Source organism: Cryptomeria japonica, chromosome 10, assembly GCF_030272615.1.
Source record: "Cryptomeria japonica chromosome 10, Sugi_1.0, whole genome shotgun sequence".
Classification (NCBI taxonomy): Eukaryota; Viridiplantae; Streptophyta; class Pinopsida; order Cupressales; family Cupressaceae; genus Cryptomeria; species Cryptomeria japonica.
In genome coordinates, this window is record NC_081414.1 from 797,030,512 (window position 1) to 797,041,268 (window position 10,757).

At 38.9% G+C, this 10,757-nt stretch overlaps 1 pseudogene; it reads left to right on the forward strand.

Annotated features, from left to right (window-relative positions):
- Positions 1 to 968: 968 nt before the first annotated feature.
- Positions 969 to 9,468, forward strand: LOC131859288 (uncharacterized; annotated as a pseudogene).
- The last annotated feature ends 1,289 nt before the right edge of the window (positions 9,469 to 10,757 follow it).

The following is a 10,757-nucleotide window of genomic DNA, read 5'->3' on the forward strand; positions in this document are numbered from 1 at the left end:
TTTAAATCATTGCAAGTCAAGGGTTTTATCTAGTTTGTTCACTTTCCAGTTTTTGATGAACCCGAATGTGTAGGTATGTCTTGAGCCAAATCCATGATGAGTTTACATGGCTAGATAGACCTCATAAGATCACAAAGCAAGCCATTCAGGTGGTAACTTGTTTAAATGCAACTAGTGAGATCCCTAGTCTAAGACATGTCAAGAACACCACAGTGATAGAGGTAATTGGATCCCAACATGATAACCAGTCAATGCCAATAAGTGATATCGTTGAACATGATGTGAGATTTTCTTCAATGGTTATAGTATATAAGGTGTAATAGTCCAGTAGGCAAAATTCAGTAACTGGTACTACAATATATGCATCCTATCAGATACCCAAGGAGGAAAAGAGATATGATATGTGTGGAGTACTTCTTAGTGAGATTTTGAGCAACCTAGAGAAGATTAAGAAAGACAAGAAACATGTTTTCAAGTTTGGTTCTTTGATGATCTATTTGGCATTTTACTTAAATGAAATTCCTAGTGTAGGAAAAGTATAGCGCGCTTATGATAGACTAGTGGCAGTTCAAATTAAAGAAGGTTTGCAAGGATTGGGTGATGTAGTAGCACAAAAATATGCTTTGTGGGGTTACGTCAAATCATTTCAGGCTATGATGCAAAGTAGAGAGAGGATTCCAAAGGACATTGTTCAAAAATATGAGGATACCATATGCTTTATGGTAGACAAAGATCAATACCATATGGAGGCATTAGAACCAAGAACAACATGGATCATGCCCATGGGATATGAAGTGGATGGAAAAAATCTTGATGCATATGCTCAACATCTTCTAAGTAAACCAGTAGATGAGAAAGAAAAGAGGTTCGGTACTTACAAGGAGAAAAGTCTAGACCTACATAAAAAATTCACTGAGCTTGGAAGGAAGAGGAAGGTCAGAAAAGAAGTACAAGAGCTTGCAGAGAAAATGGGAATAACAAAGGAAGCTATGCAAAGGGATAGGGAACCAAACATTCTTAAAGAGGAGGACATGGTAAAGCCTAAGAAGACAAAACCAATCTCCACTCCTCCCAAGAAAACCAAGACAAGGAAAACCAAGTCAACACCTACCTCCGATGCTCAGAAGCCTGTCACTCCACCCAAGCCTCAAGCCAAGTCAACTGGTGGAGAAGAAAAGAGGAAGAAGGAGAAGCCTAAAAGGGTATACTTTGCAGCCACTATTGCAGATGTAGAGATAGAGTCTAATGAAGCAGTGAGAGAGGTGAAGAAGAATGATACCTCTACTAGGGTAGTGAAGAAGCCTCAGTCCAGTGGAGCCCGACCGACCAAGAAGCCAAGGATAGAAGCTGAGCCATCCAGAAGACCTAGATCTAGCAGAAAGCCTAAGTCCAAGCTTGATGAAGCTATAGAGTCTGGAAGATAGAAGGAACTTATAATGTTGTGCCCCCAATGTCATTAGGTGAAATAATTGATGAGGTAGTGAAAGAAGGAAATTTGAAGAACATATTAGTATATTATGTAAACTATGATGATAATGATCAAAGAGCTATAAAAGAAGCTATTGTGTAGTATATGAATGTTTATAGCAAAGCATTAATAGAGTTACCATCTATGATACCCAAGAGCTTATATGGAGATTTTGGATGCGAGAAGGCATACAACTAGTCTTGATGATAAAAGGTTAAAGGAATATGTTTTGGTTAATTTGTGTTCCATGATATCGAAAGGTGAAATAGCCAGATTGTTGAATATTGCCAAGAGCAGATTTAGAAGAAAGATTAGGGTTAATAAAATAATGTTTGGAAAAATAGATAAAGTAAGGAAGGAAATAGAGGATATTCTGAGGCAATTTTTGAAAGAGAACATATATGATGTAAACTTGGTGAAAGATGACACCCAACCGAAAGAGAAGACACATGAAGACACTTCCCTTTTGGAAGTACAAACAAAGGTTCCTGATCAACCAACTGAGAAAGCCATTCCAATAGAGGAAACAAATGAACATACTACAGTTATTGATGATTAGAATGTTGGACTCTCTAGTGAAGCTGAACAAAATCCTCCGGAGACAGAGGTGGTTTCAATAAAGGCAGCTGGGGAGATTGGAGAAGATGATGAAGGAAAGGGAAAGGTTGATGTAGAGAAGGGTGAAGATGTTGTGAAAGATGCAGATGCAAAAGTGGCTGATAAGGAGAAAGGAGAAGAGGATGATCAGGCTCCAGTGATAGTGGCAAGAGACACTATAGCAGGCAAGGGAAAATAGATAGTCATCAACTTAGATGATTTCAGTCAAGGACCAATAGATTTGAGCTCATTATCTCCCATCCAAGCATTGAAGCTAGCAAATCTTGCTCAAGAAAAAGAAAGTGAGGACTTACTCAAGTCTCACACCGCAAATAAAGAGGATAAATTTTGACACAAATGTATTGGAGAAAAAATTGCCGTCCTTTAAGCCTTATTCAGATGATACTCCCTCTTGTAAGCTTAGAAGCATGCTTAATGCAGTAGACTCACATTTTGTGTCTTTGGAGAAAGCGGTAGATGCTAAAGATTTGACTTAGTTTAATGCTATGAGAATGAGGACAATTTTAATGATGATTTAAGGAGATAGAGTTAGCTTGACAACTGCTATGTGTTGGCATTGAAGTTGTCATTGATGTCAACATGTGTGTGTGCAAGGATGATTTGGTGAAGTTGAAGAAGAGTTCCATTGATGTCAACCAAGAAGGTCAACTTGCAGGTTGCAGATTAAGTATTCCAGAGTTTTTGAATGGTCTGCTATCCCAGAGATCTGGTTCCTCAGTTTGACTTGGAAGGTCAAATGTCCCCAAGCAAGAACCATTGTTAGAAGTGATAAAAATTGGCTTTTTTAATTGTGCCTTTCCTATTATTCTCAATCCCTAGGGTTTAGGTTTTAAAAGGGTTTTTGTCCTGCTCCATTTTCCCTTTGATCTCCCCAGGTTGTGTTATATTTTGGAGTTGACTTGTGTTTGTTGGTGACCCGGTCTTAAGTCATAGTTGGGAGGATTTTCTACTGTTTGTTTACTACCCCTACGTTTTATAAATCACTGCTTGAGACCGACACTTTTAATTTTTATTATCTTCCTAATTGCTGCAAAAATCCCCATACCTCAAAGTCTTAAAATCCCCTAGAGAGGCCCACCTCGCATGATCGTGTTACCCATAGAAAGTTTCCACGTGCTCAAAAGATTCACTTAAGTGTCTTCTTGAATGTCACTATTGTGCGGGCTAAGAATGTCAAAGAGAAATATGAAGAACAATCTATCCCGTGAGCATTTTTGGCAGAAATTCTTTGTCTTGTGGGATAAGAGAATGACACTACTTAAGAGGAAGTGTTATCTCATGGCACATTTGAGGTAGTAGTAAAGCACTGCGAGATAAGAAGTCTAAAGAAAATATAAAGAAAAGCTTATCCCACAGACACTTCATAACAACAAAAGGATCATGTGGGACAAGGAGCATTCATAGGAGCCGCGGGATAAGGAATATCAAAGGGTTCACAAGAAGCCTTATCCTGCAAGGAATTTCACCTATTGAATGGGGTCGCAGGATAAGAATTACAAGCCAAAGGCAATAGGATTTCTTATCCTGCACATTCCTAAGCAAATAGATCTTGTTTGATTTGTGATGAGTTAAGATCAGATTGACCTTGTGCAGGTGTTTATGATAAGTGAAATGGTGAAGAGAAGTGAAGAGTAGTGAATGTAATTTGATGGGGGTAGTTGGCTTGTAGAGAGATAACGGTGTGAACATGCAGTTGAGCCTGTAGTATGTTTTGAGGAAAGCAACAACCATAGAGTCAAAGGAAGGCAAAAAACTAAGTGTTGTTTGCATACACACGAAGAAAGAAGAGATAAAGGCAGGAGAGAACAAAGAGTGGTACGTTGTAGTTACAGGGTGAAAAAGGAGAGCAGAGAATGCAATAGAGACCAAGTGAGAGAGTAGAAAAAGCCAATGTATGTAGAGCCAAGGCAAAAATGAAGAAGGGAAGAGGAGGAGAAGTGACCCGAGCAGAAGACAGAGAGCAAAGAGGAGAGATCAAGAGCAAAGATAAATAGAGAGTAAATAATAGAGAAGAAGAGATAAAAAAGAGAGGAGATCAGTAAGGTGTTGCAAAACGTCATTTGGAACAAGGTATATAACTTTTATTTGTAATGACATTCATTATAATCTCTGAGTCAGTTCTCAAAGTAGGGGTAGGTTCTGCTTTGATTAGAAGCTCATAATAAGGGTTGGTGCTCCTTGGGTCCGTTCCCTAAAGCTTGGGGTTGGTGCTCCTTTGGGTTAAGGCCCTTAAAAGTTGTAGCCAGTGATTTTATTGTGAGGCTAGATTAGAGTAGTAGACTCGAGAAGCTATTCTTACCATGGTTTTTCCCACATTGGGTTTTACTCATACATCTAGTGTTAGGTGATGTTCCTTTTATGTGTGTGTGTTGATCTGTTAAATATCTCTGCTCATGGTTTTTGTGATTAAATTTATTGTAGCTTAGATCTTTAGAAGGTAAAAGTTTTTATTGGTTACAACCGATTCATCCCCCCCTTAGTGGTCCATTGTGTTCCTTCAATTGGTATCAGAGCCATAAGTTCCCTAGTTGAAAAGCTTTCTCCAGCTTGGGTAGATTTTGGTTTGTGAGAACAATGGTTAAATTTGAGTCAATCCCTGTACCTATGTTTGATGGTTCAAAATATTCCATTTGGTCCTATAGAATGGAAGTCTATTTGTCTGCCTTAGGCTATGATGTTTGGATGTCAGTTGTAAATGGTTACTATGTTCCTACTAGTCCTCCTACTGATCTTGAAGCAAAAATAAGTTATGAGTGTAATTTTGAAGCGATGAGGGCTATCGTCCATGAGCTTTCTGATGATGCATCTTCAAAGGTGGATAGATGCAAGTCTACAAAGAGCACATGAGACACATTGAAGAAACTCTATGGAGATGAACCATGCACCGCTGAATCAGATTGTGGAAGCAAGAAGATTTATGTAGAAGATAATTGTAGAGATGATAAAAGTAGACCTGTTAGTTGCTACAATGAAGATAAAAATAAATCACATCTATTCATGGCACAAAGGACACAAGATGATGAGAGAACATCTGATGAATAATTATGAACAAAAAATACCCTAAATGGTACTAAGAGGGGGGGGGGGGTGAATCAGTATAGACAAAAAATTTCCAACAACTTATCAAGCTAAAACAACACTAACCGGTTGTCTTCATCACTGAACTTAAGCATGGCAATGCCGGTTAAACATAGTAAGACTTCAAACAACATAGACCGGTAAGTCTGAACACTTCAAATACATTTAATAATTGATAACTACTTTACCCATAAACATATGCATGTGGTGTGTCAACAATACCATAACCATTAGCTCTGCATGCATAATCACTTAAACAAAGAATACTTAATCATCATATGAAAAATGCACAACTCATGACACACAGATTTTTCACGTGGAAACCCAAATGGGAAAAACCATGATGGGGATGAATACCCACAAGCTTGTTTTTGAACTCTTTTGAATCTCGTTCTGTTAGGAGCCTAGTCTGGTTAAAGACTTTAAAATAAGGTTCTCCTAGGAACCAATCCTATTAAAGATCACCCAGTTAAGGGATGGCTCTATACCTTGTTAAAGGTTAAAACCCTGTTAAAGGTTACCTTGCTAGAGGATTTAAAGAACTCAATGAACTTGAGTCACCTGGTTAGAGGATTTACAGTAAGTCTGTTAAAGCTACCCGACAAAGGAATTTTCCTTCTATTGAAATAGTTAGAAGATAACAAGTAAAGCTTTGATATGATAACAACACTATTTGCTAAGGTAGATCCTTTTCAGTTCCTCTACTCTACAACCACACTTTGCAGTTTTCTCTCATTGGTTTGACATGTATCTCATCACTTGGATACATACACAACATTTGCCAACAACTTAAAATAGCAAAAATCATCAACCTTATAGACAATAATTAAGTCAGTAGCATAAACCCTAAACCCTAAGCATTTAGGTTTACAATTACAGGCGGTCCAATCTTGACCATCCAAACACTTTTCATAGAATGAAACAATCTCAAATAGATCACAAGTCATTCTCCATCGTCCATTCTTCACCGCACATAGAAATCAGTAACGCATCACGCTTTCTTCTCATACCACTAAGAAGTTTGTTCATTCCCGAGGTAGACATTTAATGCAGTCGATCTTCACATGCAAGATCCTAAAGGAAATCCTTTACATGCACAAAGATGACATAGCATCATGATATCATCTTCATCTCTTAGATAACTCATCACAGAATAGCGAGATTGCCAAACTAGAAACCCTAGAGCTGAGACTACCAACCTGTAGTCACACTCTGTGAAATCCCGACACCGATTCACTGCATCTCTTCATACCGGTTCACCAACTTCTTCCAATATGCATATAGGTTCACTTGCACTTATTGACATCAGTGACAACATACATTATCATTATATCAACATGTCGGTTCATCATATGCCAACAATCTCCCCCTTTGGCATTGATGGCAATACTCAGTGTAGCATTGCAACTGTAAACATCATAGACTAGTGTATTCTGCATCATCTTCTCCCCATACATTAGATATATTCTCCCCCTTTGACAACAATGCCAAAGTGGAGGCACAAGCTTCCATTCTCCACTATGCTACTCCCTCTATGGAGTAGCATCCTTCAACACATCAATCCTAAAGGATTTGACACTGTAGTACCTGACTGATGTGGAGCACACAACTTTAGTTGAATTCATGAAGGAGAAGAACCCCTAATTCACCTCTCAAAATGGTAAATATAGTTTTTGGTAAGGGTTAGTGAATATATCTGCTGGCTGCTCCTTACTGGAAACATGTTATAGTACAACCTCCTTATTCTGAACCTTCTCTCTCAAGAAATGATACTTGAGCTCAATGTTCTTAGTTCTAGCATGCAATACCAGTGTTGGGACTCATTAAAATTGAGTCAAGTTTTGAGGCCCAATTCAAATTTTTGCTTTGCATTTCCAAATGAGTGAGTTTGAATGGCCTAGTTAAAGAGAGGGTAAAATGGAGCCAGTTGTTTTTCAAGGGGTAAGGCTTGGAAAATTGTTGTACACCTTTCATTTGGCCTATTCGGTGATGTGCAACTTTCAGAATTCAATTTGGATAAGTGTATCAGGTACCCATTTCAAGGGGCAAGCTGAAAGTGCATTTTAGGCACAAATGCAGATTTTATTGAATAGCCTACTTTGGGTGTTTATATCTTTTGCCCTGTTGATTGTCATGATGAATTTAAAAATGGATTGGATTATGTGTATAAATTTGAGTTATCTTGCAAAATTTCAAGCTCTTATGAATCCATTTGCTTAGTTTTCAAAGCCAAATCAGTTTGCAATTTGTGTGGTTTGACAAGTCCCTGTTTCAACACCTAGTCGGAGCCCTGTTTCGCATAAGTGTAAAAGTTGCCTCACTGAGTGCTATGCCAGAATGTTTGTTCTGGGCTATTTTTGGTATAAATGATGAGTCATGTTTCAAATTTCAAGCCTCTACCAATCTGTTTGATCGGTTTTCAAAAGGGTCTATTGAGCTATCATTTTTAGTGATCCGTACTTTCAGTGTTATATCAGTTAATGTAGCCATTTTCATGAGCGCACCATTTGCACCCAGTCATACTTTTGGTCGAATTGAGAATTCAAAGATTTAATATTTACTTCAAGGTACCTATGTTTCAAATTTGAGGGTCTACGAAGGTCGTTTGATATTTTTGAGAAAGGCATCATGTGTTGCCAGAACATTGACTTCATCAGGTCCGCAGTGTCGACAAAGCCAGTTGGTCATTTTTGCCAATTAATATCTCTTCACTCGGGACTCATCTTGAAAAAATGTTTAGTAGAGTTCATTATTGTATATTAGAGTACACGCCTGTCAGATGGTGAGGTCCAGAAAGGTGTTTTGACCACTTTGAAAATCACGTCTTCGCGATTAAATGCAAAAATGTGGCGCAAGTGCCTGAAAGTTGTGAAACTCAGTCTGATGATCCGAAAACAGTGCCGATCGATTCCAGAGGTACGTTTAAGGTTCATGAGGCATTTCAAAGGTTATTTGCATGAAAACAAATTTTTTTTTAGTTGGACCCACTTTGGGGCCCGACCTGGCCTATGCCCGTGCATTGTTTTTATTGGCAATTTTTGTTTATTGGGGGAATTTTAGAATATTCAAATAATGATGCAAATCACCAAGTCAAAAGTCAGGAAAAAGACAGTTAATGAGTGTTTAGGGAATATATGACCATTCATTAGGCATAAAACTTGGTGTATATTTTCATTTATGGGTGGTGCAATCAGGTTCCTTAGTATAAAGAAACACCATAAAAAGTGGTTGCAGGACACTGGAGAATTTGTTGTGATAGGATGTTTTTCCATGGCCAAATTGGACAGAATGAAGATGGCGATTACCAAAGTCCAATAAGTGATCTTGATCAGAGATTTGTTTCTTTCATGGCCGCTCTTGCAACTGGCCATGTAATTATTGCAGTTAGTTGTTACCCAAAAAAAAACTGGCAGGCATAAGTGCCCAATCCTCTTGATGGCACGACATGGATGCTAGGGGACTTTACTAATCTCTTCCTATCAACACTAAAGTCCCTCTCTAAAGATGTTGTTGGTTTTAAAAGTATAGCTGCATATTGCAGTGGTCTTAATATTAACCCATTGGTAACAAGTGAGGAGGTAGATGATGGTCTTCACAAGGATTTACATGCCAGTGTGCCAATACGAATCCGCAAAAAAAACTTTGTTGATTACATTTTCACACATAGTTTGGAAGTGGCTGCCTCCTCTAATCTTCCCATGAAAATACACACAGGTTTTGGAGACACGGACTTGGACTTAAGACTTGCAAATCTTCTCCATCTTCGGCCAATCTTGGAAGATGATCGTTTTAAAAATTGTCGTATTGTTATTTTTCATGCATCTTATCCATATTCAAAGGAAGCATCCTATTTGGCTTCCGTTTATCCATAGGTCTTTTTGGACTTTGGCCTAGCAATACCAAAACTTAGTGTTTATGGGATGTGCTCTGCAGTTAAGGAACTTTTAGAACTGGCTCCATTGAACAAAGTGATGTTCAACATAGATGGATATGCATTTCCTGAAACTTTTTACCTTGGCACCAAATGGGCACGTGAAGTAATTACATATGTTCTTCTCGATGCTTGTGATGGTGGGGATCTTTCCATTTAGGAAGCTATTGAAGCTGCACAGAAAATCTTAAGAGGCAATGCAATCAATTTCTATAAGTTGGATGAAGATACGACCCAAATTATGAAGTCTAATGTGGTTAATGTAGCAGCTGATTCTCACACTCAATATCTAGAAATGAAAGAAGGCACTACGTACAGGCTACCCAAATCATTGGATGAGGCTGTCATAGCTCTTAAAAGAATGAAGTTCTGAAGAGATTACTTGGTGACAAACTTGTAGGTGCTGTGATTGCAATTCGTGAAGTTGAAATTCAAAATCAGATGAATAATCCAGCATTGGTGAATGATTTAATCAATAGGTATTGAAATTCGAGAAATATCTGTTTAGAAAAATGGCAAGGCACCATTAAAACTCAGAGATTGCTTCAAAAGATGCATTTTCAGGCATAAGCCTTGATCCCACATTGGCTGGGCGGGAGGAACTTTTGGTATTTATAACTAAATGTCCACCCATCTATAATGTCAAAGCCTCAAGGCCTTTGATGCAAGGTGATAAGGGCACCCAAGGTGGACCCCACGCGTGCAGGCATGCTTCCTGAGGTGACCGAGGAGGCTGACTGGGTGGTGATAGGTGGACCCCACGTAGGCATGAATCTCGAGGCAAGCAGATGAGTTTTGCAGGAAACAGATGGCTTAACCAGTGAGCATGTTCCAAAAGATCAACGATGCGCGTGGATTCGTGAAGGGAAGATGCATGCCAAATACCCTTCGCGAAATAGCAAAAAACCACGTGTGCGGAAATTGAGGTAAAGATCGCGCATCTTAGAGATGATCTGATGGTCGGCGTTGATTCACAAGCTGAAGTTGCTCGCTCAATACCCATTGCAAAATGGTGAAAGCCAGGTGGCAGGGCCAGTTGGCGATCCAACAGGTGGGTCCCATCCCAGTGGTGCATAGGTGGCAGTGACGTGGCATATAGTTGGCACATAGGTGGTAGTTTGGTGGCAACGATGTGGCCGACAAGCGAGGCGTACACGTGGCACATGGATGAGGTGTCATCCGAGGTGGTGCTTAGTGGACCTCATCAACCAATCAGAGGTTTCCATGTGGCAGAGTGTCAGGCCAAAATCAGAGGCAAAAATGGATAAAAAATCAAAATTAAATGTATAGTCTCAACTATAGAAGAAATTCGAAAAATTTAAATGACAGAGCCACATGCAGAATTAATTCGCCCAGAGGTCCATTTTTGTCCAAAATATGAAGTATTATATATCACCGGAAAGCTCTCAAGATGAGGAATGTATTTATGAAGTTTGTTTCAACAAAGATCAGATATTTTGAGAGAAGTTTCCATGGGAAAGAGAAAGGGATTGAAATTCAGTTTGAAAAGGGGACACTTGGCAAATTTTGATGAAACCTAATCTTTTCCCTCTTCCTTCTTATTCCAATTTTCTTCTCATTGTAAGGGTTCCAGAATTTTGGAGGAAGTGCTCCAATTTTCATGGCTTCCATTTTCTGAATATCTTGACCCAAATTTGTAGA